Source organism: Lygodium microphyllum, chromosome 18, assembly GCF_053477565.2.
Source record: "Lygodium microphyllum isolate KBCC chromosome 18, Lygodium_microphyllum_v1.1.10, whole genome shotgun sequence".
Taxonomy (NCBI): domain Eukaryota; kingdom Viridiplantae; phylum Streptophyta; class Polypodiopsida; order Schizaeales; family Lygodiaceae; genus Lygodium; species Lygodium microphyllum.
Genome location: NC_141152.1, coordinates 42,166,957 through 42,188,306, shown reverse-complemented (window position 1 = coordinate 42,188,306; position 21,350 = coordinate 42,166,957). Strand labels below are relative to the sequence as shown.

The 21,350-nt window shown below is 44.5% G+C and overlaps 1 protein-coding gene across 1 annotated transcript in view; it reads right to left on the bottom strand.

Moving 5' to 3' along the window:
* Nucleotides 1-21,350, bottom strand: part of LOC148020795 (homogentisate prenyltransferase) — a 130,229-nt gene that overhangs the window by 100,449 nt on the left and 8,430 nt on the right. The gene's annotated exons all lie outside the window — the stretch shown is intronic.

Genomic DNA, 21,350 nt, shown 5'->3' with positions numbered 1-21,350 from the left:
AGTTAAAATCAAATGTTGAGACCTTCAGATTTTTCATAAGCTGCTGGAAACATCATTCTGCAGGCATACAGGAGTGACTCTCTCTCTCTCTCTCTCTCTCTCTCTCTCTCTCTCTCTCTCTCTCTCTCTCTCTCTCTCTCTACACACACACATTTATATTTTTATTTATTCATTTCAATTTCTGTGACAAGATGGAAGGCCTAAATATGAAAAACTCCTGATGATTTATACATAACAAAAATCAAAATATGAAATTATTGATGGTAAATGACCTGTTGTTAAAACAAGGACGTCGCAACTCACAAAGAGACTCTGCAAGACGATAACATATCTCCATCCAAGGCATTAAAATGTTTGGTATTATACTCTGTGTGTTATCCAAAGAGACTAAAGTCCTATCCAGTGGACAATCTCAAGTCATATAATCTCCCTAGCCTATTGTCAAGCATCCAAATCTTGAAATAGCATATGCCAGAGTAAATGTTGCACAATTCAGCTATGCTGAGGGCATGTCATTCATATTGCAAAACCCCCTTCATGTCTCTCCAATATCCCACTGAAAAAGAGCTGCCCTTCATGTCATGCAAATTGCAAAAGCCCCTTCATGTTTCTCCAATATCCTACTGAAAAAGAGCCACCCTAAATCTCCAATTGAGAAGTCTTAGCAGAAGCTTCGAACCACATAGTTGTGGTAGCTGCTTCTTCCACCACCTGAGCTTCTTTTTAAGGTTCCAAATCTGATGTGCTTGAGCTGTGAGCTGCGGGGAGGAATGAGTAATGTACAAAAATTCTAAAATGCCCATTAAGTACAGAATCAAAGACTGCCTTTACAAGTAGATGAAAAGTCTGTTTTGTGGAAGTCTTCCATTACAATCCTATGGTTTGAACATGGCATAGAAGTCTCCAAACCTAGGGTCTAATCATCAAAGTTTAATATCACTAGTAGATTTCTCTAGGACTTGCAACTATGCCTATTGGCAACGTTTCAAACCTTATGTTCTTTATTGTTGACAGCAAGAAAGTTTTGTTGTTGAGCTTGAATGGGCAACTCATCAGTCATCCAAACATTTTCAAAGCTCTTCCAATTGTAACTTGGCCATGTGGTACATCACAAATACCATAGCACCTTTTGTTTTCATCAATTGACCTCAGATTCACATTCACCAGGAAGCAATGTAGTTGACTTCCCTCTACTAGACAACAGGCCCCAAGGAGATCCCTATCGGCTTGATTTGCATTTGCATCTACAATAGGCCATTTTTGTGTTTTCAGCACTTCCCTTCATCAGCCTCTACTCTAACCGGTGGTTACTACACTCGATATCCATCTTTGGTGTATGACACACGTCAACGCCTCCCTCAGCCCACTCCCACAAGAGCCACCGGCTGTTGGGCAGCTCTGCCCTTGAGCATTCTATACATTCTCTCATTCATTAACAACATTGATTCATTCACTTCAAAGTTCTCTTTCTTCTCTCCTTGTGTTTGTCTCTTTGTCTTTTTTCTTTTGCATTTTGCGTTTAGGGTTTTTATTCACTGCGTTCATGTCTGAGTTACTATGTTTCAGCCGTATTTGCACATTTTGTGTTTTCTCTCTGCAAACTCTAGCATATTTTCACAAAGCCAATGCTCTTTTAAAGACTATCCTATGGCGGTTGTCATGGAGAGCTTGGTTTTGTGCAAGATACACAAATTATGAGAATCTAATTCACGATTGCTCAAACGACTCCATCTTCAGATCCTCTATGCTTTCCCAACTACTCCTTCAATGGAGGCCCTTAAAAGGCATTTGCACATTTTGTATTTTCTCTCTGCAAACTCTAGCATATTTTCACAAAGCCAATGCTCTTTTAAAGACTATCCTATGGTGGCTATCATGGAGAGCTTGGTTTTGTGCAAGATACACAAATGATGAGTATCTAATTCGCGATTGCTCAAACGACTCCATCTTCAAATCCTCTTATGCTTTCCCAACTACTCCTTCAGTGGAGGCCCTAAGAAGGCATCATGGTCTTGATTTGGAGGACAATGCTCCTACTAACCTTTCTTGTAGGAATCGCTCACTAAGGCTCAACTCTTCTTCATCTCATACTCCTTCACAAGGTACATCTCAGTTGGAGCACTCAACCGCGACGAGACTAATCGCCTCTTAGTTGAGAAAAGACTATCCACTCGGGGCATAGCCGAAAGTTCAAACCCTTCATGGCAAGTTCGCACAATCCATTTTTGTTAGTCTAATTTGTCTATATTGCTCCTTCAATTATGCAAAAACCAACTATAAGTCACTATGGAGACCCAAATTGGTATCGATATAGATTTGAAGAAAACTCTATGTTTAGAGATGTTCCACAAGGTAATCCTTCATCCTCTATTTCATTTAAGTATGAGTTTGGTGCTTCCCATTCACCTTCACATTTCCCGCCCTTCCCTCCAACCTTCACTTCACATTTAGATTCCTCTTCTTTTAATGTAGATCCTTAGTTTAGACCTACAATAGGTTATTCCGTCTTCGTGCACATTGTGCTTAATGTACATCAAGGTTTTAGGCCATCACTAGACACTCAGAGGTATCCCGCTTGTTGAGAAACCACATCTTTCACTACAATTTCCCTTCTTCACTCCCATTTTTGGTTTCCGTTTCCAACCCCAAAAAGGCTTTCTTGGGCCTTTCGAGAGAGTCAAAGTGCCGCTTGCTCGAGAAACTTGAGTGGGCAAGACTCGAGATTGTTTGTGGCTATATATTCGGCCCCACTCATTCATTCTACACACCACTGATTCATTCCATCAATCTTCCACCATCTCTCTCCTCTCCTTCCACCATCACCTCCTGCTGCCAAGCACCAGCCTCCACAACCATCTAGGCTACGTTTTGGTGGTAGCTTCTCTCCTCCTCAGTTGGCGACCCTACACAATGGGCGACAACACTCCTACACCTGGCGTTGCCTTTTGACTACTAGCATAAGCTTCTCCTCCGGGTAGCATCACCAACTTGTGTTCAGCTGTGTAGGCGGCTCCTCCATCACCTGGCAACTTCCTCCATCATCTTGGTGTCAAATTACCAGCCCTTGTACCCTGCGTGGCAATCAGGAGGCTCCATTCATTTGTGTTGTTGCATCTGGGATCTCCTTCACAATTGGAGACTTGCATCTCCACCAAGCATCAACATCAGAGGCTACCTACTTCTGTGTTTTCAGCTTCTGACTCCTCCTCCACCTCCAATGTCACTCCCCAACAACTGGCATCAATCATTAGGCTTGCATTTGCATACTCAAAGGCTCCCCACCTTCCACGACAATCCTCCTCCTCCAAGCATCACCAATCATCATCAAAGGCTTCTTTGGCAGTCTCCCTACTCCAGGGCATCCTTCATGCTATGAGTCATTCATCTGAGTTTATCTTCTCTTCTCTTCTCAGTGTTTGCCATACACACTTTGTGTTTTTCCCTACAAATCCTACTCTCTCTCTAGTTGCTCAGTCATTTCTGACATAGTATTAGAGCTAGAGACACTCAATGAGCCACAAAGATCCTTTGTATCAGAGAAGGCAAAGACAGGTTGCAAGTTTGGCATCAACATCTGTTATTACTCTAATTCCACTGCGTCACTGGGAGATATCCTTCTTCTCCCTCTCACCCTAACTATTACAAGTTGCCACTCTAGTACCATGGCATCTCCACCGACAAATGACCTATCTACTAGGTGCTCCTATTGTGGCAAGAATGGTCACACCCTTAAAGATTGTCAACATCCACCTTTGCTTCCTACCCCAACAGAGTATATGCGTCTTCTGCTAGGCACTCCTTGTGCTACCTCTCCTTTCTGGACCTCAAAGATCATTCTGTATGGACTCTTAGTTTCCTATGCTCAAGGTAATAAGACCCATCCGATGCACCCTAAGTCCTCACAAGCAAATGGAGGCTCTAAGATCTCATGAGGCAATAAGTCCTCTTGGAGACCACCATACTGCGCGAAGGTTTCTCATGCCTATTTTCGGGTCGAATGGTTACCACAACCCCCATCTCCTTCATAGTCCACTCCATTGAGAGCCCACGATTTTCCCCACCCTTGGCTCACCCTCAGCCTCCTATCCCACCCTCTACTACTCAATTCAAGAAGACATCCCTTGGCACTCTTTGGCTTTTGCTCCTTCACAACCCCAACTACCTTCTTCGACACAACCAGCAATACTTCTCATCAAACACCTTGGTGAGTTGGAGCCCCTATCTCTCTTAGAGGGGGATATAGAGGGAGATTTGCTTCCTTTTCCCTCCACGGGAGCATCTCCTTTTTCTTCAACTTTAAAGGGGGCTCCTACTCCTCCAATTTCAGAGGAGGACCCTACTACTCTTGAAGTTCTTCACACGACATCTTTTACTTCCAAGGTTTGGCTCTCTTTTGAGCAATTTTATCTCCAATGCCACCCTACATGTAAAGGATCTATCTTCGATCAAGGCCCTTGGGATTTTCAGCAATGACATTATGACTAGCCCATTGTATCCTTCCGACATAGTGTAACAGAGCTAGTGGCTTCTCACTTAAGGTTGTGTTTCAGATCCTACTGTACATCCCTCTCCTAGTATCTTCATGGGTCTCATTTCAGGTGGTATTCTCGAATTACAACGTGGATCTTCTTCTCTTCATCCCACTCCTCTTTTCATGCGCTTTTTGGGCCTAAGAGGGGGTGTTGAGAAACCACATCATTCTGTATAGTTTCCCTTCTTCATTCCCATGTTTTGGTTTCCGTTTCCAGCCCCAAAAAAGCTTTCTTGGGCCTTTTGAGAGAGTAGGAGCGCCGCTTGAGACACTTTAGTACGCAAGACTCCAGACTATTTGTGTCTATATATTCAGCACCACTCATTCATTCTACACACCATTGATTCATTCTGTCAATCTTCCACCATCTCTCTTTTCTCTCCTTCCACCATCACCTCCTACTGCCAAGAGCCAACCTCCACGGACCACCACTATTTGGGCTGCATTTTGGTAGCAGCTTCTCTCCTCCTCAACTGGCAACCCTCCTATATAGTGAGCAACAGCACTCCTACGCTTGGCATTGGCTTCTGACTACTAGCATTAGCTTATTTTCCTCCCAACAGCATCACGAGCTTGCGTTTGGCTATTTGGGCGGCTCCTTCGTCACCTGGTGACTTCCTCCATCATCATGGCATTAAATTACCAGCCCCTACACCCTGCATTTGGCAGTCAGGAGGCTCCACCCATTTGCATTTGCTGCATCTGGGATCTCCTTCACAGCTGGCGACCTGCATCTCCACCAAGGGTTAGCATCAAAGGCTACCTACTTTTGTGTTTTTAGCTTCTAACGACTCCTTCACCTCCAACATCAATCCCCAATAGCTAGCGTCAGTCATTAGGCCTGCATTTGCAAACTCAGAGGCTCCTTACCCTTCCATAGTACTCTTCATGCTCCATGCATCACCAATCATCATCCCTGCATTGCAAATTCAAAGGCTCCTCTTCAACGGTAGTCTCCCTCAGATTCACTTCATTATTTCATTCATTCATTTGAGTTTCTCTTCTCTTCTCTTCTTAGTGTTTGTCGTACACACACAATGTTTCTCCCTGCAAACCCTACTATCTCTCTAGTTGCTCAATCATTTCTTGACACCACTTTGCACCCAAGTACATCGTTAGCGAGAATGATATCCTTTAACATTGTGCCTTACACACCCGCAACTGCATTACTCTATTCTTTGGTCCTGTTGCGTGGGGAATCCCCCTCCTCCACACTATCCCGTCCTCCTTAATTGCTCAAACACATGAACCTCCATCTTGTGTTGATGAGTCTCCATCTTGTGTTGATGAATCATCTCCTTCTTTGAAGGAAACAAGAAGTGGAAAGGAATCATCTCCACATTTAGACCCAATTCCGCCTTCCTTGATTGACCCTAAACATGTTCCGATATCGATGATCATTGAAGGAAAAGGGACAATACACTCACGCCCTCACAAAGACCCTTTTGGTAAGTCTGCTTCTTTGAAGGAAAAGGGGAGTGATACACTCACACCCTCACAAATACCCTCATGGCACTTCTTGCCTAAAAAGAATAGGTTTTGTACATTTTGTCAAAAACCCGGCCATGTAGAAGACAATTGTCGCTCAAAGGCCAAAGGTCTCAAACCCACACCCAAAGTCACCTCATTCCCAACTAAGGGCCTTCTACCCACACCAAAGCTGAATCCAATCCCCATTCCTCAACCCTATCGGCAATGATAATGCCACTCCAAGGAGTTTGAGAGGGGGTCTTCCTAGAGGTAGTACAGTTTCTCTCCACCCCCTAGTATTTGTCGTCATCAATAGTTGGTTGCCGGTGCAATGGATCCTGGATCCCCCTTTTTGCCTCGTAGTAGCATTGTTGACTAGTGTGGCCATTACCTTCCCCTAAGCTAGTCTCTTAGGAGTCCTAGGTTATCCTAAGGAACCTTAGGATAGTTTGCTTTAGGCTTAGCCATACTTTTTTATATTCACTTCCACTACATCTCACGCCCACAACATCCAAAGCATCTCACTGTGAAACATCTGGCACACCAATTTCTTTATTGATCTTTCCATGTTGGGTTTTGTATTTCAATTCGGACTAACATTTCAAGTCTTGCCTGTTGAGAAACCACATCATTCTGTATAGTTTCCCTTCTTCATTTCCATTTTTGGTTTCAGTTTCCAGCCCCAAAATGGCTTTGTAGAGTCTTCCGAGAGTGTCGGAGCACCATACGAGAGACTTCAGTGGGAGGGACTCGAGACTTTTTGTGCCTATATATATATATATATATGGCACCTCCCATTCATTCTTCACTTGTACTCACCACACTCTCTCACTTCTTTCAAGACTTTCGTCTCTCCTCTCTCCTTCCATCATCTTCTTCAGGCGCCCTGTCACCTTCAACATTAGGCTTGCATTTGGAGCCCATCCAACTCGCGTTAGCTCCACCCTGGTGACAGCTCATCTTTGCTTGGCGTTAGCATCCCCAACTTGGTGACAGCTTACTTCACCTGTGGATACTTCTCATTCACCTGGCGTCTCTATCATCAACATGGCATCAGCTTTCCAGACTACACACATTTGTGTTTTGGTTCCTAGCCACTCTCCACTCATCAAGCATCACTCTTCCAACTAGCGCTTCTATCTTCAGAGACTACCTGCATTTGCATTCCCAGTTTCTAGCTCTTCCGTCTTCTCCGCCGTCACATCCAACAGCTTGCTTCAATCTTCAAGCCTACGTTTGCAGACTCAAAGGCTCCTTATCCTCCGATGGCAGTCTCCCTGCCCCAAGCATCACCAGTCATCATCCCTGCATTGTGGAATCAGAGGCTCCTCTTCAACGGCACTCTCCCTGCTTCAAGCGACGCCTTATCGTCCTTGCATTTGTGGACTTAGAGGCTTCCTTGACAATCTCCCTATCATAGGGCATTCTTCATGCTATGGCACCCTCGTATTAGATTCACTTTATTATTTCATTTCATTCATCTAAGTTTCTCTTCTTGGTGTTTGCTATACACACTCTATGTTCCTCCCTACAAACCCTATTGTCTCTCTGGTTGCTCAGTCATTTCTTGACATAGTATCAAAGCCAAAGGCGCTCGATGAGCCGCGAAGATCCTCTACATCAATGAAGGTGAAGACAAGTTGCAAGCTCAGCATCAACGTTTGATTTCCTTACCATTTGCCATGCGTCACAGGGAGATATTCTTCTTCTCCCTCCCACCCTCCCTTTTACAAGTTGCCACTCCAATATCACGGCTTGTACACTATTAGATTGCATGTCTATTGGGTGCTCCTACTGCAGTAAGACCGGTCACAACCCCGAAGATCGTCAACACATGGACCTTTGCTTCCTAGCCCACCAAAGTATGTCTTCCACCAGCATGCATTCCTTGTGCTACCTCTCCTTTCTGGGCCACAAAGATTGTTCTGCATCAACTCTCAACTTACTATGCTCAAGGCAATAAGACGCATCCAATGCGCACTAAGTCCTTCCGAGCAAACAGAGGCTTTAAGACCTCATGTGGCGATAAGTCCTCCTAGAGACCACCACCCTGCATGGAAGTTTCCACCACGCATCCCTCCCCCCCATTTTCGGTTCTCGTGGTTCCCACAGCCCACATCTCCTCCACAATCCACTCCATTGAGAGCCTCGGACTATTCCCCACCCTTGGTTCCCCTGAGTCTCCTTCTACCCCACCCTCTTCTCCTTAGATTCAAGTAGACATCTCTCAACACTCTCCAGCTTCTACTCCTTCTGAGACCCAAATACCTTCTTTGGCACAATCAGCAATACTTTCTTCCTCCTCAAATACCTCAATATCCATGATCCATGAGTTTGAGTCCGTATTTCTCTCAAAGCAGGATCTTTTTCCTTTGCCCTCAAAGGGGGCATCTCCTTTTTCTTCGGCTTTAGAGGGGGCTCCTACTACTCCAATTTCAGAGGGGGACCCTACTACTCTCAAAGTTCCTAACCCACCATCATTTACCTTCGAGGAGTGGCTTTCTTTTTACCATCATTTACCTTCGAGGAGTGGCTTCCTTTTGAGCAATCCTTTCCTCTCCTTCTACCCAATCTTTAAAGGATCTACCTTCAATCGAGGTCCTTGGATTTTCCGTCGTGACTTTATGACTAGGCCTTCGTCTTCCCTTCCAAAATGTTGTAACGGAGCCAATGGCTTCTCACCTAAGGTTGTGTTTCAAGTTCTACTACTCATCCGGACTCCTGACTATCTTCAGAGCTCTCCTTTCAAGTGGTATTCTCCGATTACATGGTGGATCTTCCTCTCTTCACCTCACTTCTCTTTTGTGCTCCTTTTTGGGCCTAAGAGGGGGTGTTGGGAAACCAAATCATTTTGTACAATTTCCCTTCTTCATTTTTATTTTTGGTTTTAGTTTCCAACCCCAAAAAGGCTTTCTAGAGTCTTCGGAGAGTGTCAAAGCGCCATACAAGAGACTTCAATGGGCCAAACTCAAGACTGTTTGTACCTAAATATACGACACCTCCCATTCATTCTTCACTCGTACTCAACACACTCTCTCACTTCTTCTAAACTTTCATCTCTCCTTCCATCATCTTCTTCAAGGGCCCTATTGCCTTCAACGTCACATTTGTGTTTGGAGCCCATTCTACTGGCGTCAGCTTCTCCACCCTGGCGACAGCTCATCTCTGCCTGGCGTCGGCTTTCCAAACTCCACACATTCGTGTTTTGGTTCCTAGCCACTCTATACTCATCAAGCATCACTCTTCCAGCTAGCACTTCTATCTTCAAAGACTGCCTACATTTGCATTTTCAATTTCTAGCTTTTCCATCTTCTCTGGCGCCACTCCCCAGCAGCTGGTGTCAATCTTCACACATGCCTTTGCAAACTCAAAGGCTCCTTGTCCTCTGAGGGCAATCTCCTACTCCAGGCATCACCATTCCATCATCTCTACGTTGCGGATTCAAAGTTCAAGCGGCACCTCATAATCCCTGTGTTTGAAGACTTAAAGGCTTCTTCGACAATCTCCTTGCTATAGGGCATCCTTCATGCTACAACACCCTTGTATGAGATTCACTTCGTTATTTCATTTCATCCTCCCTACAAACCCTATTGTCTCTCTGGTTGCTCAATCATTTCTTAACATAGTGTCAGAGCCAAAGGCACTCAGTGAGCCACAAAGATCCTTTGCATCAGTGAAGGCAAAGATAGATTGTAGGCCCAGCATCAATATCTGATTCCCTTACCATTTATGATGCATCACTGGGACATATCCATCTTCTCCCTCCCACCCCCCCTTTTACAAGTTGCCACTCCGGTATCATGGCTTGTCCACCGTTAGATTGTGTGTCTAGTGGGTGCTCCTACTGCGACAAGACTGGTCACACCCCTAAAGATTGTCGACATCGGCCTTTGCTCCCTACCCCACTAGAGTATATACATCTTCCACCCAGCAAGCACTCTTTGTGCTACTACTCCTTTTTGGGCCACAAAGATCATTCTACATCTACTCTCAGCTTACTATGCTCAACGCAATAAGACGCATCCGACGCGCACTAAGTCCTTCCGAGCAAATGCAGGCTTTAAGACCTCACGTGGCGATAAGGCCACCACCCTGCATGGAAGTAAGACCACCACCCTGCATGGAAGTTTCCACCACCCCCCCCCCCAATTTTCGGGTCTAGTGGCTCCCATAGTCCACGTCTCCTCCACAATCCACTCCATTGAGAGCCCGCGGCGGTTCCCCACCCTTGGCTCCCTTGAGTCTCGTTCTACCCCACCCTCTTCTCCTCAAGCTCAAGAAGACATCTCTCAACACTCTCCAGCTTCTACTCCTTCTAAGGCCCAAATACCTTCTTTGGCACGATCAGCATTACTTTCTTCGTCCTTTAGACACCTCAACATCCATGATCCATGAGTTGGAGTCTGTATCTCTCTCAAAGGGAGATCTTTTTCCTTTGCCTTTAAGGGGGCATCTCCTTTTTCTTCAGCTTCAGAGGGGGACTCCTACACCTCCAATTTTAGAGTGGGATCCAACTACTCTTGAAGTTCCTAACCCACCATCATTTACCTTCGAGGAGTGGCTTTCTTTTGAGCAATCCTTTCCTCCCCTTCTACCCAATCTCTAAAGGATCTATCTTCAATCGAGGTCCTTGGATTTTCCGTCATAACTTTATGACTAGGCCTTCGTCTTCCTTCTAGCATGGTATAACGGAGCTAGTGGCTCCTCACCTAAGGTTGTATTTCAAGTTCTACTACTCATCCAGTCTCCTAACTATCTTCAAAGCTCTCCTTTCAAGTGGTATTCTCCGATTACATGGTGGATCTTCCTCTCTTCACCTCACTCCTCTTTTGTGCTCCTTTTTGGGCCTAAGAGGGGGTATTGGGAAACCACATCATTCTGTACAATTTCCCTTCTTCATTCCATTTTTTGATTTAGTTTCCAACCCAAAAAGGCTTTCTAGAGTCTTCCGAGAGTGCCGAAGCCCCATACAAGAGACTTCAATGGGAGAGACTCAAGATTGTTTGTACCTACATATACGACACCTCCCATTCGTTCCTCACTTGCACTCAATACACTCTCTCACTTCTTCCAAGACTTTCATCTCTCCTCTCTCCTTCCATCATCTTCTTCAAGGGCCCTATCGCCTTCAATATCATGTTTGTGTTTGGAGCCCATGCTACTAGTGTTAGCTTCTCCCCCCTAGTGACAGCTCATCTCTACCTCGCGTTGGCTTTCCAGACTCCACACATTTGTGTTTTGGTTCTTGGCCACTCTCCACTTATCAAGCGTCACTCTTCCAAATGGCACTTCTATCTTCAAAGACTGCCTACATTTGTATTTTCAGTTTCTAGCTCTTCCATCTTCTCTGGAGCCACTCCCAGTAGCTGGCATCAATCTTCATGCTTGCCTTTGCAAACTCAAAGGCTCCTTGTGCTGCAAGGGCAGTCTCCCTACTCCAAGCATCACTAGTCATCATCCCTACATTGCGGATTCAGAGGCTCCTCTTTGACGGCACTCTCTCTGCTTCGGGTGACACCTCATAATCCCTACGTTTGTAGACTTGGAGGCTTCTTCGACAATCTCCCTGCTCTAGGGCATCCTTCATGCTACAACACCCTTGTATTAGATTCACTTCGTTATTTCATTTCATTCCTCCGAGTTTCTTTTCTCTTCTCTTCTCAGTGTTTGTCGTACACACTCTGTGTCCCTCCCTACAAACCCTATTGTCTCTCTAGTTGCTCAGTTATTTCTTGACACTACCTAAGCTGAAAGTTCTTTTAGTTTCTACCTTGTAAATATTGCCTCCATTAGCATGGAGATGAAGACAATATCTTCTCTCCCAAGATCGAATCTTGGGCATCATTTTTCTCTTGGAAATTGTCTTTGATTCCTTTTAGTCAAGGTGTTTTTTTATCATTTAGCCATCATTTTCTACACTGCTAGTTTGTTTATTTTTCATGATAGGTAAACTACTATCTTGGTGGTTGTGCCTTCACATTCTTGATTGGCATAGAAGCCATCTTTCTAGATTGAGTTTCAAGCAAGTCTACGACACTTGGTCAACATTGGAGCCATCTCCCGAGATCGAGTACGTGCGCATCCGGACTGCCTTGGTGGTTGATCTTTCCCCGCTCTTCCAATTGGGCAAGGTCAAGTCTTCATTCTTCATCCATTTGATCTACTACTATCGTGGCGCTTCTCAATTGACATGGAGCCCTCCCTCGAGATTGAAATTCACGCTTGCCTACTCCACTTGGTCAGCATAGGAGCCCTCTCCCAAGATCAAGTACGGGCATATTCCGGGTATCCAAATGGCTCATTCTACTTTGGCTATTTCAAATAAGTGATGTCAAGTCTACCTTCATCATCAGATTCTTCATGGTTCTTAGCACCAAATAAAGACCGACATCAAGGTCCTCTTCCTCCTTCGCCATCAACATCCATGGTTAAGAGGGGGTTTCCTACCCTTTCTTGGTATTCTAGAGGTTTCAACATTTATCCTTGACATCAACCTCCCTTGCCTATTGTACCTCTCCTTTGCATTGCATCATCATCATCATCATCTTTGTAAAAGGGCAATTGGACAAGTGGACAATTTCCCCACGAGGAACACTATCCAAGTGGCATAAATTGTCATCATATAGCATTATTCTATGCATCTCATTGAGTAGAGCACCACTACGCAGATGTTGAGTTGTTTCCACCAACAGATCGTTCACTACCTAACCACCACACCTACATACTTCTTCTCCCTTTTCCTTCATCATCAACACCCTCAAGTGGTCAAGATAGCTTGTCTAATTTGTGATGTGGTGAATCTAATCGTCCCCTTTCATTTTTCCCCTAGGGCACGGTTACTTAATAAGCTATAAACCATATCTTCTCCACCAAAAAATTTGTTCACTTTGGTTCCATCCATCTTTGCAAGTCCTAATAGACCACTAGGCAAGAGACGAGCACCCTTTATCCAATACCTTAGCCTCTCGTGAGTGATCACTTAGGCTCCCTTGGTAAGATAACCATCGCCTCTGTAGTCTTGGCAAGCCACTGGGTAGCCGACATGCACCCTTTGTCTAATGCCTTGGTTGCTTTGGTGTGGGACGCCTTGGGGAAAAAATGGACTTGAGCTTTTCTTCCAATCACTTCTTAGTTCAATTTTTCGGCCTAAGACACGTTGTTGAGCTAAAAATGCATTACAAACTCATTAGCTCTTTAAAACAGCCCCAAAACATGTAAATTACTAAAAGTTTCATTAAACAGTGTGTGGTCCCATAGAGTTTGTGTCCCATACGCAAAACTTGGATTTGAGAGAATCCTTCTACATCTATAAATAGATAGACTATCCACCATTCAATCCATCCTTGTCTTGCAAGTTCAAGCCCTCCAACGACTACTATTACACGATCTACCACTATCACCCAGCCTCCCACTGCTATTGATGATCACTTGCCATCATCTTCAAGCAGTTGCCTTGCTGCATTTAGCAGTTTCAGCCCCAAAGATTGCTACATTCTGGTTTCCAGCCTTCTACTCTTCCATTTTCAGAATTAGCCTGAGTTGCATTTGCATCTACAACAGGTCGTTTTTGTGTTCTCAGCACTTTTCTTCAGCAGTTTGTGCTCTGACTAGTGGTTTCTACACTCAAGATCCATCTCCGGTGGTTAACACATCGACACCTCCCTCAACCCACTCCCACATGAGCCACCAATTATTGGATAATTGTGCCCTCCAGCATTTTGTACATTCTCTTATTCATTTATAGCATTGATTCATTCACTTCAGAGTTCTCTTTCTTCTCCATTTGTATTTGTGTTTTTGCATTGTGTTTTGCGTTTTGCATTGTCTTTTGGGTTTGCATCTAGTGCACTACTGCCTGAGCTATTGAGTTCACCTGTGTTAGTACATTTTGTGTTTTCTCTCTGCAAACCCTATCATATCTTTACAAGCCATAGAAGTAATCCATTAAGCATAGCAGTTCTCCACAAGTAGAATATACTCTCCTCAAATCTCAAGCACAAGACCTTGGGAAGCTGAGGTCTTGGAAAAACAAACCAAGTATGACTTTCAACAAGATAGCCAATCACCTCCTACAAGGGAATCAAGCTCTTGTTGCAACAAATGCCTCCATCTTCGTATGGTAGAGCAACTACCACGAGATTCGTGCTCCTCCCAAAAACATGCACAATCTCTCAAATGTTAGCTTTTATGAGAAGACACGTGGGCCGTCTCACATTGTGCACTTCAAACGGGGCTCTAGTATCTCGCTTCTTTGAAGGGAAAGTGTTACATCCTAGGATATTCGGAAGGGCACTAGTAGCATTGGTCATAGTGGTTATGAAGTGACTAAGTGTAAATGCACTAAGGGCACTTTGGAGTTAGGGCAGTTGAGTCCTATTTATTGGAATCAAGGCCCTATAGTACACATCATTGTGTGATTACTACTATTGAACTTTTGGTCTATAGGCCAATGCGTCCATACGCTAGGATGGTGTGGAGCTTACCTTTGGTCAAAGCTAGTAGCAAACTAGGTCATGACCACATCCCAAGAGCTGGTCCTCCATAACACTAGCCCATAACATCCTAGTATATAGGCATGTCGGCATATAGGCCAGGATTCCAAGAGTGGTGATGACACAATGATCTGCACTAGAGGGCCTAGAGTTCAATTTATAGGACTCGAGTGCTCTTATCTCAAAGTGCCCTTAGTGCATTTGCACTAAGTTACTTCATTACCACTGTGTCAAATGTTAGTAAGGCCATTATGAATGAAAATTATCCTCAACAACATCCTCAAGGATGAAGTGGGGAAAATAACTCTTCAATGAATATACCAACTCCCATATAGCCTTCCCCTTCAAGTGGTTTTTCCACTTGATCAAATAATCACATAAACAATTCAGCGAAAGAGTTTCATCCTATGGTCAACCAATTTAGGTCCAAGTGGAATATAACGAGTAGTGTTCTCAAGCCTCGAGACTTCCTCAATCAAAACTATCAGTTCACCTTGCCCCAATTGTTCTTTCAAATAACTCACATGGAACACTAGGCGAACTTGGATATCTAAAGGTAAATCAAGCTTTCAAGACATGCTACTTATCTTCTCGGTAATCTAGAAAGAACCACAATACCTCAAAGATGCAATAGTTACTGAAGCAAAGTCCTTTGGGGCTTTAAGGTAAACTCACATGCCCTCCAAGAGCTCTCAAGGATTAGGATACAATGTGGCATGACCCTGGGCCATTTTAATGCTTTCCCTTGCAATTGTCAACATCTTCTACATTTCATGCAAAAAATTTGACATGGACTGCATTTTTGCCCCCTTGAGCTTGATGGCAATTGGTGATTTCCGCTCTACCTGTACATCAACATAAATGGGTTATAACTAGTAGCCGAATGCTTAGTATTATTATTAAAAGCAAACTCAATTTGATGAAGATAATGCCCCAATCAGATTGTCTATGGGAGATATATGCATAAAGTATATCCTCCTTGAGTCTAATGTCCATCCCTCTTATATTTGTGGATATGGCTTGTGGTGTGTATCATGTGCAAGTTGGATCCTAAGTAGACATTTAATTGATATCAGAGTGTCAACTTGCTATCTCCCACAAGGTTGAATGACATGCACAAAACCACCGTTTGCTCACGGGACTATGATGGTCCATGCCTAACAAGTACGCTATCTCGAATAGGGTGATATGGACTCCCGGATCTTGGAACATTATTTTGACTTGGTTAGCTACTAGCTCCCAGACTGGGGTGTGGGCCCATTTGGCTCTATGGCTATGAGATCCCGATATCCATTCTTCTTATGTTTGTGGATACAGCTTATGTCATATTTGCAAGTTGGATCTTAGGTGGTCGTTTCAATAAGCCTTGAGATGGCAAGATTTCTCAAGAAGAAAATGCAAGTCCTAAAAGGAGTGACAACCCTTCCTTAGATTGAACCAAAGAAACAAAACCAAATTGATAGCATTTGCTTAAAAAGAATAGAAATAATACTTACTATCAACCATTGAATGGAACCAACCAAAGTTTAGGGCTTTGCTTATGGGACACTAATGCACACTTGTGCATTTGAGCTAATGAAGGTTTAATAGGCTTGTCTAGAATGAGGCTAGTCTAGTATTTTCATTCTTAGCTTCTAAGGCTATTCAATTGGGCCAATAGGCTAATTTTTCCTTTAGACTACTCACATTTAGGATTTTGATTTATCCTCCACTACACATTGCCAAAGAGGTAGTGCTCTTCCTATCAAGTTTGAAGAATTCAATTAACTTCCCATATTTAGAGGATTTGGATTGAGCTCCAAACAAGGTTTCAAGCCGGTCCCATGTGTCATGAGAGGTTTCACAAGTATCCACATGATGGATGTAGCTATCATCCAAACTCAAGCTTTATGATGGCTTGAGCCTTATCATCACTTTTCTGCCAAGCTACTTTTCTGCCAAGCTACTGCAAGAGCAACATCTTAAGGCTTCTTCTCCCTAACCACCATTGGTGATCGCCCATAAGCCCTTCTTCATCAAGATAAGATTTATCCGTGTTTACCAGGTATGAAACCCACCTCCTTTAAAGTGGCATATCGATGAGTTTTTTTCCATGTTGAATGACTAGAATAGGAGCAAATCAGCACCAAATTTCTTAGGTTTAGGCCAGTAATGAGCTAGCTTTGGATATGTCAAGAGACACAAGAAATGGCAGTGTAGTATCAAAAGATACTAGTTTGAAATCTGATGTTGTTCCTTGGGTCTTCAAAATCTTCCAAATCTCCTCTCCTTTCTAATTTGATGTGTAGACTTGCTGGAAACTTTAGTGGTTAATTAGATCATAGTGTTAGTGACTTGGTCCACTTGGCAAGAGTGAGAAAATGAAGGAAAAATGAGCTTCAAGTGAATGGATATGGCTTTCCTATTAGGGATTAGATAGGGGCCTAGTTTTTTTTTCGCAACGTGTAGAATGAATCCTTTGATGGGGAGAAGGAGAGAGCTTATCATTCATTGATTTTACTTTTACTTCAGCTTTGCCTTGTTTCTTTTCTTAGTTTAACACTAAAGCATCTCAATATGAAGCCCCGCTGTGCAGATTCAATTCTCTTTTGGTACTTACATGCTAGATTTTGTGTTTTAGCTAAGAACTAACATTCCAAGTTTACACCAATCCTGACTAGGCTGAAGACATGGTATTGTTGGCCATTCAATGGTAACTCTGTGATCTCTTTTTGTGATATCTTGATCCTTCGATTGACACGGAGGCTTCCCCTTCCAATGCCAAGCTTCAGGCATCTCTTTGGTGCTACTGAAACCAGCTTTCCTTCTCAGATAGGGTGGTTTAACCTGATTAAGCACTTAATTACAGAAATTAGCGAATGAACATGAACTGAAATGCTCACTTTACCTTCATAAACTTGGACTGTGGATACCCTGTTGGCCCCAAAACTGGCGCCCCTTTCGGTATTTCTTTAATTTCAATTGCTGATGGATAAGTTACAAGCCGAGATTTCACAATATCCTTGGCTGATTCAAAAGCCCCTTGCTGTTCCAATAATCAGCAAAGCATTCGGGCAAATTGCCCCTTGATTTTCACCCAGGACTTGCTCTAATGGAACCCCAACTGGTCAAATGCGCCCCAAATTCACAATAGATGGGCTGGCATTTGAAATCCTCACAATTCCACGAATTTCCGGTGCTGATTTCAGTGTACAATGCCTTTGACTGATGGCACGGGCCCCAAGGTGCTGCTAAGCTCTAATGACTGCTGTAATTTAGGGTTTACAGCAGTAAACTCTCTGCTGTCCACCAAATTTGGTTGTACTCTGCTACCCATGGCTGAGAATTGCTGAGAATACTTGAGCATAGACTGGAGGAGATGAGAGAATGCTGTAGAAAGAGAGAAAATCAGCTGAAATGTATCTTCTGATTCGTAGCTCTGATAACAATGAAAATGAGCTACCATTTTTGTCCCCTTGCCTCTAGATTTGTCCAAGCCTCTTGCCATAGCTTGTGTGGTTCTTCAAGAAGTTGCCATCCCTAGCTGCAATACTTCTGCATATCTGTAATAAAATAGGGTTTTTAGTGTTTTGAAAGGGGAAAGGATCAAAGGCTGAAAAGAGGAGCAAATCTGAAAATAGGATCCAACATAGAAAAACTTGGAAACACTTGCACAATGCAAGGAGTTAATGGCTGCAAACACATGCTTTACATGTGAACGGGAGGGATACATGGCAAGGGACTATCCCAGCCAATGATCAGACTGCAAAGCCTCCTTCATTGAAGTGGGCTCTTGATCCTACATAACACGGGTCAGCAAACAATAGTTGGAGCAGACAAGCTCCGAAGAATGTGCCTGATTCCTCCGTACCCTCCGCAGTCCATGTTGCAATTCCCACTCCTCAAGGACCCCCTCGATTCCTGAATCTCGGAGTGTGTCATGGGCACAACGAGGAGGAGGATGAACCTCTCCCTGTCGCTCTCCATCTGCTGAAGACTCAAAAACATCCACCGGTGGAAGCTCCTCGGGGATAGCCGGTGGAAGAGAAGACTCTAATTCCGAAGAAGAGTCTCCATCAAGAGACTTTGGCTCCAAAGAAACTGTCTCGGGAGCCCAACTCTCCCCTGGATCTCCAAGGACGAGGTGCTCCTCACTCCCCTCTGTGGCCAGTACTTCCACGAACTGCACATCTCGGCTCGTGTAGACATCCTGCTTAATGGGATCAAACAAATGATAATCTTGGGATTGGAAGGTATAGCAAACAAAAACCTGTCATCGGGAAGCCGCCTCGAACTTATCACACTACGTCTTCGGAATGTGCACATAAGCATCACACCCAAAGATCCTGAAATAAGAGACATCAGGCTTAGTCTCGAAGTAAGCCTCAAAAGGTGTCATCTTGTCAACGGCCGAAGTGGGAGTCGATTAAGGATGTGAATTGTAGTAGCCACTGCCTCGACCCACAAAAACTGAGGTGTCTTGCAGTGCTCCATCATGGTGCGTACCATCTCGATCACACTGCGGTTCTTCCACTTCAAAATGCCATTCTCTTGGGGAGTGTTGGTGTTAGCAAACTCCTAGTGAATGCCTCTATCTGCACAAAAATGAGCAAACTCATTAGACATAAATTCACCTCCCTTATCTCAACACAAGGTCTTCAGTCGCCGGCCAGAACGGTTCTCCTCAAAAAGAAGCCAATCCTTGAAATGAGAGAAAGCCTCCGAATTCAAAGTCAAGAAATAGGCCCAAGTCATCCTGCTGTAGTCATCTACGATCAACATGAAGTACAAGCTCCCCTTCAAGGACTCGGCCCTCATCGGGCCACAAAGATCCGTAGATACAAGCTCCATGGGTGAAGTAGACCGCCTAGAAGCTTTGTTGGGAATCGCATCCCGATGCAGTTTCCCACGAATGCAGGAGACACATGGCTGATGGCTCACCACTATGTCTAGCAAGCCTCGGACAAATGACCCTCACGATGCCTTCCGAAGGTACTCGTAGTTCACGTGGCCAAACCGAGCATGCCATAGCTCGGACTGTGTCTGAGAAGTAAGAAGAAGAAAAGTAAGAGATGAAGACGACTTCAATTTGTAGACTCCATTCTCCTCATATCCTGCAGAGAGAACCTTCCTCGATCCACGATCAAAGACTCCAACAGTATCACTGTCAAACTCCACCAAGAGGCCAAGAGCACAAATCTTATGAACCGAAAGTAAATGATACCCCAATCCTGGCACATTGCAACACCTCAGAGGTGTGGGTACCACCACGTCCATCTGGAATAAGCTGCATCTCACCCCGCCGAGCAATAGACACAGAAGAGCTGTCGCCAATGAGAATTTGCCCACGCGAAGGTCTCAAATGGGTAACACCAACGGAAGGAGTCATGTGCCGTAAGGCACCATTGTCCACAATCCACTCTCGAGCCTGGGGAGCTAACATCGCAACATCAGAAGTTGTCGGTGTAGAATCCTCAATGACTACTAAGCGTAGAAAAGCAGCTGATGAGGGTGCAGCCACCGCTCCAGAGTCCTTCGTGTCCTTCTTCTTGGTATCCTTCTTGTCTTTGTCAGGGCAATCCTTCTTCCAGTGACCGGTCTTTCCACAAATATGGCAAGTTGATTCCTTATCCTTGTCCTTCTTGGATTTGTTGTCCTCCTCCTTCTTCTTTTGGTCCTTCCCCTTCTTCTGAGAGGCTTGACCAACCAATGCCTCTGATTTGAAAGCATTCTGTCCCTTCAATTGTTCCTCCTGGTCCAAGACCATAGGAACCAACTCTTCCCACCGAAGAGTCGACTCCCGCCCTGAAGCAATAAGAGCGAAATAAAAAGTACCGAATCGTGGCGGCAACTGGGATAGTAAAGTGATCGCCATGTCTTCGGAAGAAATAGACTTTCCCGCATTTTGAACCTGCATCTGAAGCTGCCGAAGCTTGTTGATGTGTTTCCGAAGCGAAGAAGACTTACTCACAAACAAAGTCCGCATCTGCACCTCCGAAGAAGCCCTCTTCATCAGGATCATCCGGTTGTGCATCTGGTCGAGCTCCAGCCATATCTCACGAGCCACCATCAAGTGCTCGATGTGAGCTATCACAACTGTGGTGCAAGATAGAAACAAAAAAGATCGAATCCTGGCATTCAATTTGTCCCAATGAGACTGGGCCTTGGTCAACTCTGCACGAGCATTGGAAGAGAGTTTGGACTCATCCCTCACCGAGGACCTGTTAATCTCCTCCATCACCAGTTCCGCCAAATCATAAGACTCTAAAATGGCCAACATCATCACCCGCCAGATGCGGTAATTGTCACCATCAAGCTTTGGATCCGTTGGAAGAGCCAGTAGGACAAGCACCTTCCTGTCCATGATCGCCTGGAACTCCAAATCAGTCTCTGAAGACATGTTAACCTGCAATACATGCACAAACGCAAAAGCAGCCCCCTCTGACTGTGAAAACGCAACCTTCTAGGACCGATTCCTCCGCTGCTCAAACCTTCTTCACCCGTCGGGGCGGATGAAAAGGTAACATCTGCAATGGAAGGCCTCAAACGCAGCCTTCCTCACCTTCGAACAGCAATAACCTGCAGCAAATTCACCGATTAGACTCCTTTCCCGCACGCCCACGCTCGCTTCAGCCCTAATCCATACGCAGCCCCCCCGCTCACCCTCAAAACCTAGAAATGAAGTCTTGTGCCGCGCTGAAATCTCCTCTTCAAATAGGTTCAGCCCTCACTCAGTCCATCTTCACCGCTCTGATACCATGTCAGAGTGCAGCGATGCGGAGTAGGACAAAGACTGAGAGAGAGTGAACACTGAGAGAAGAGAGAGAGAGAGAGAAAAGGAGACAGTGTAAACACAGAAAATCTGCAGTGTAATATGC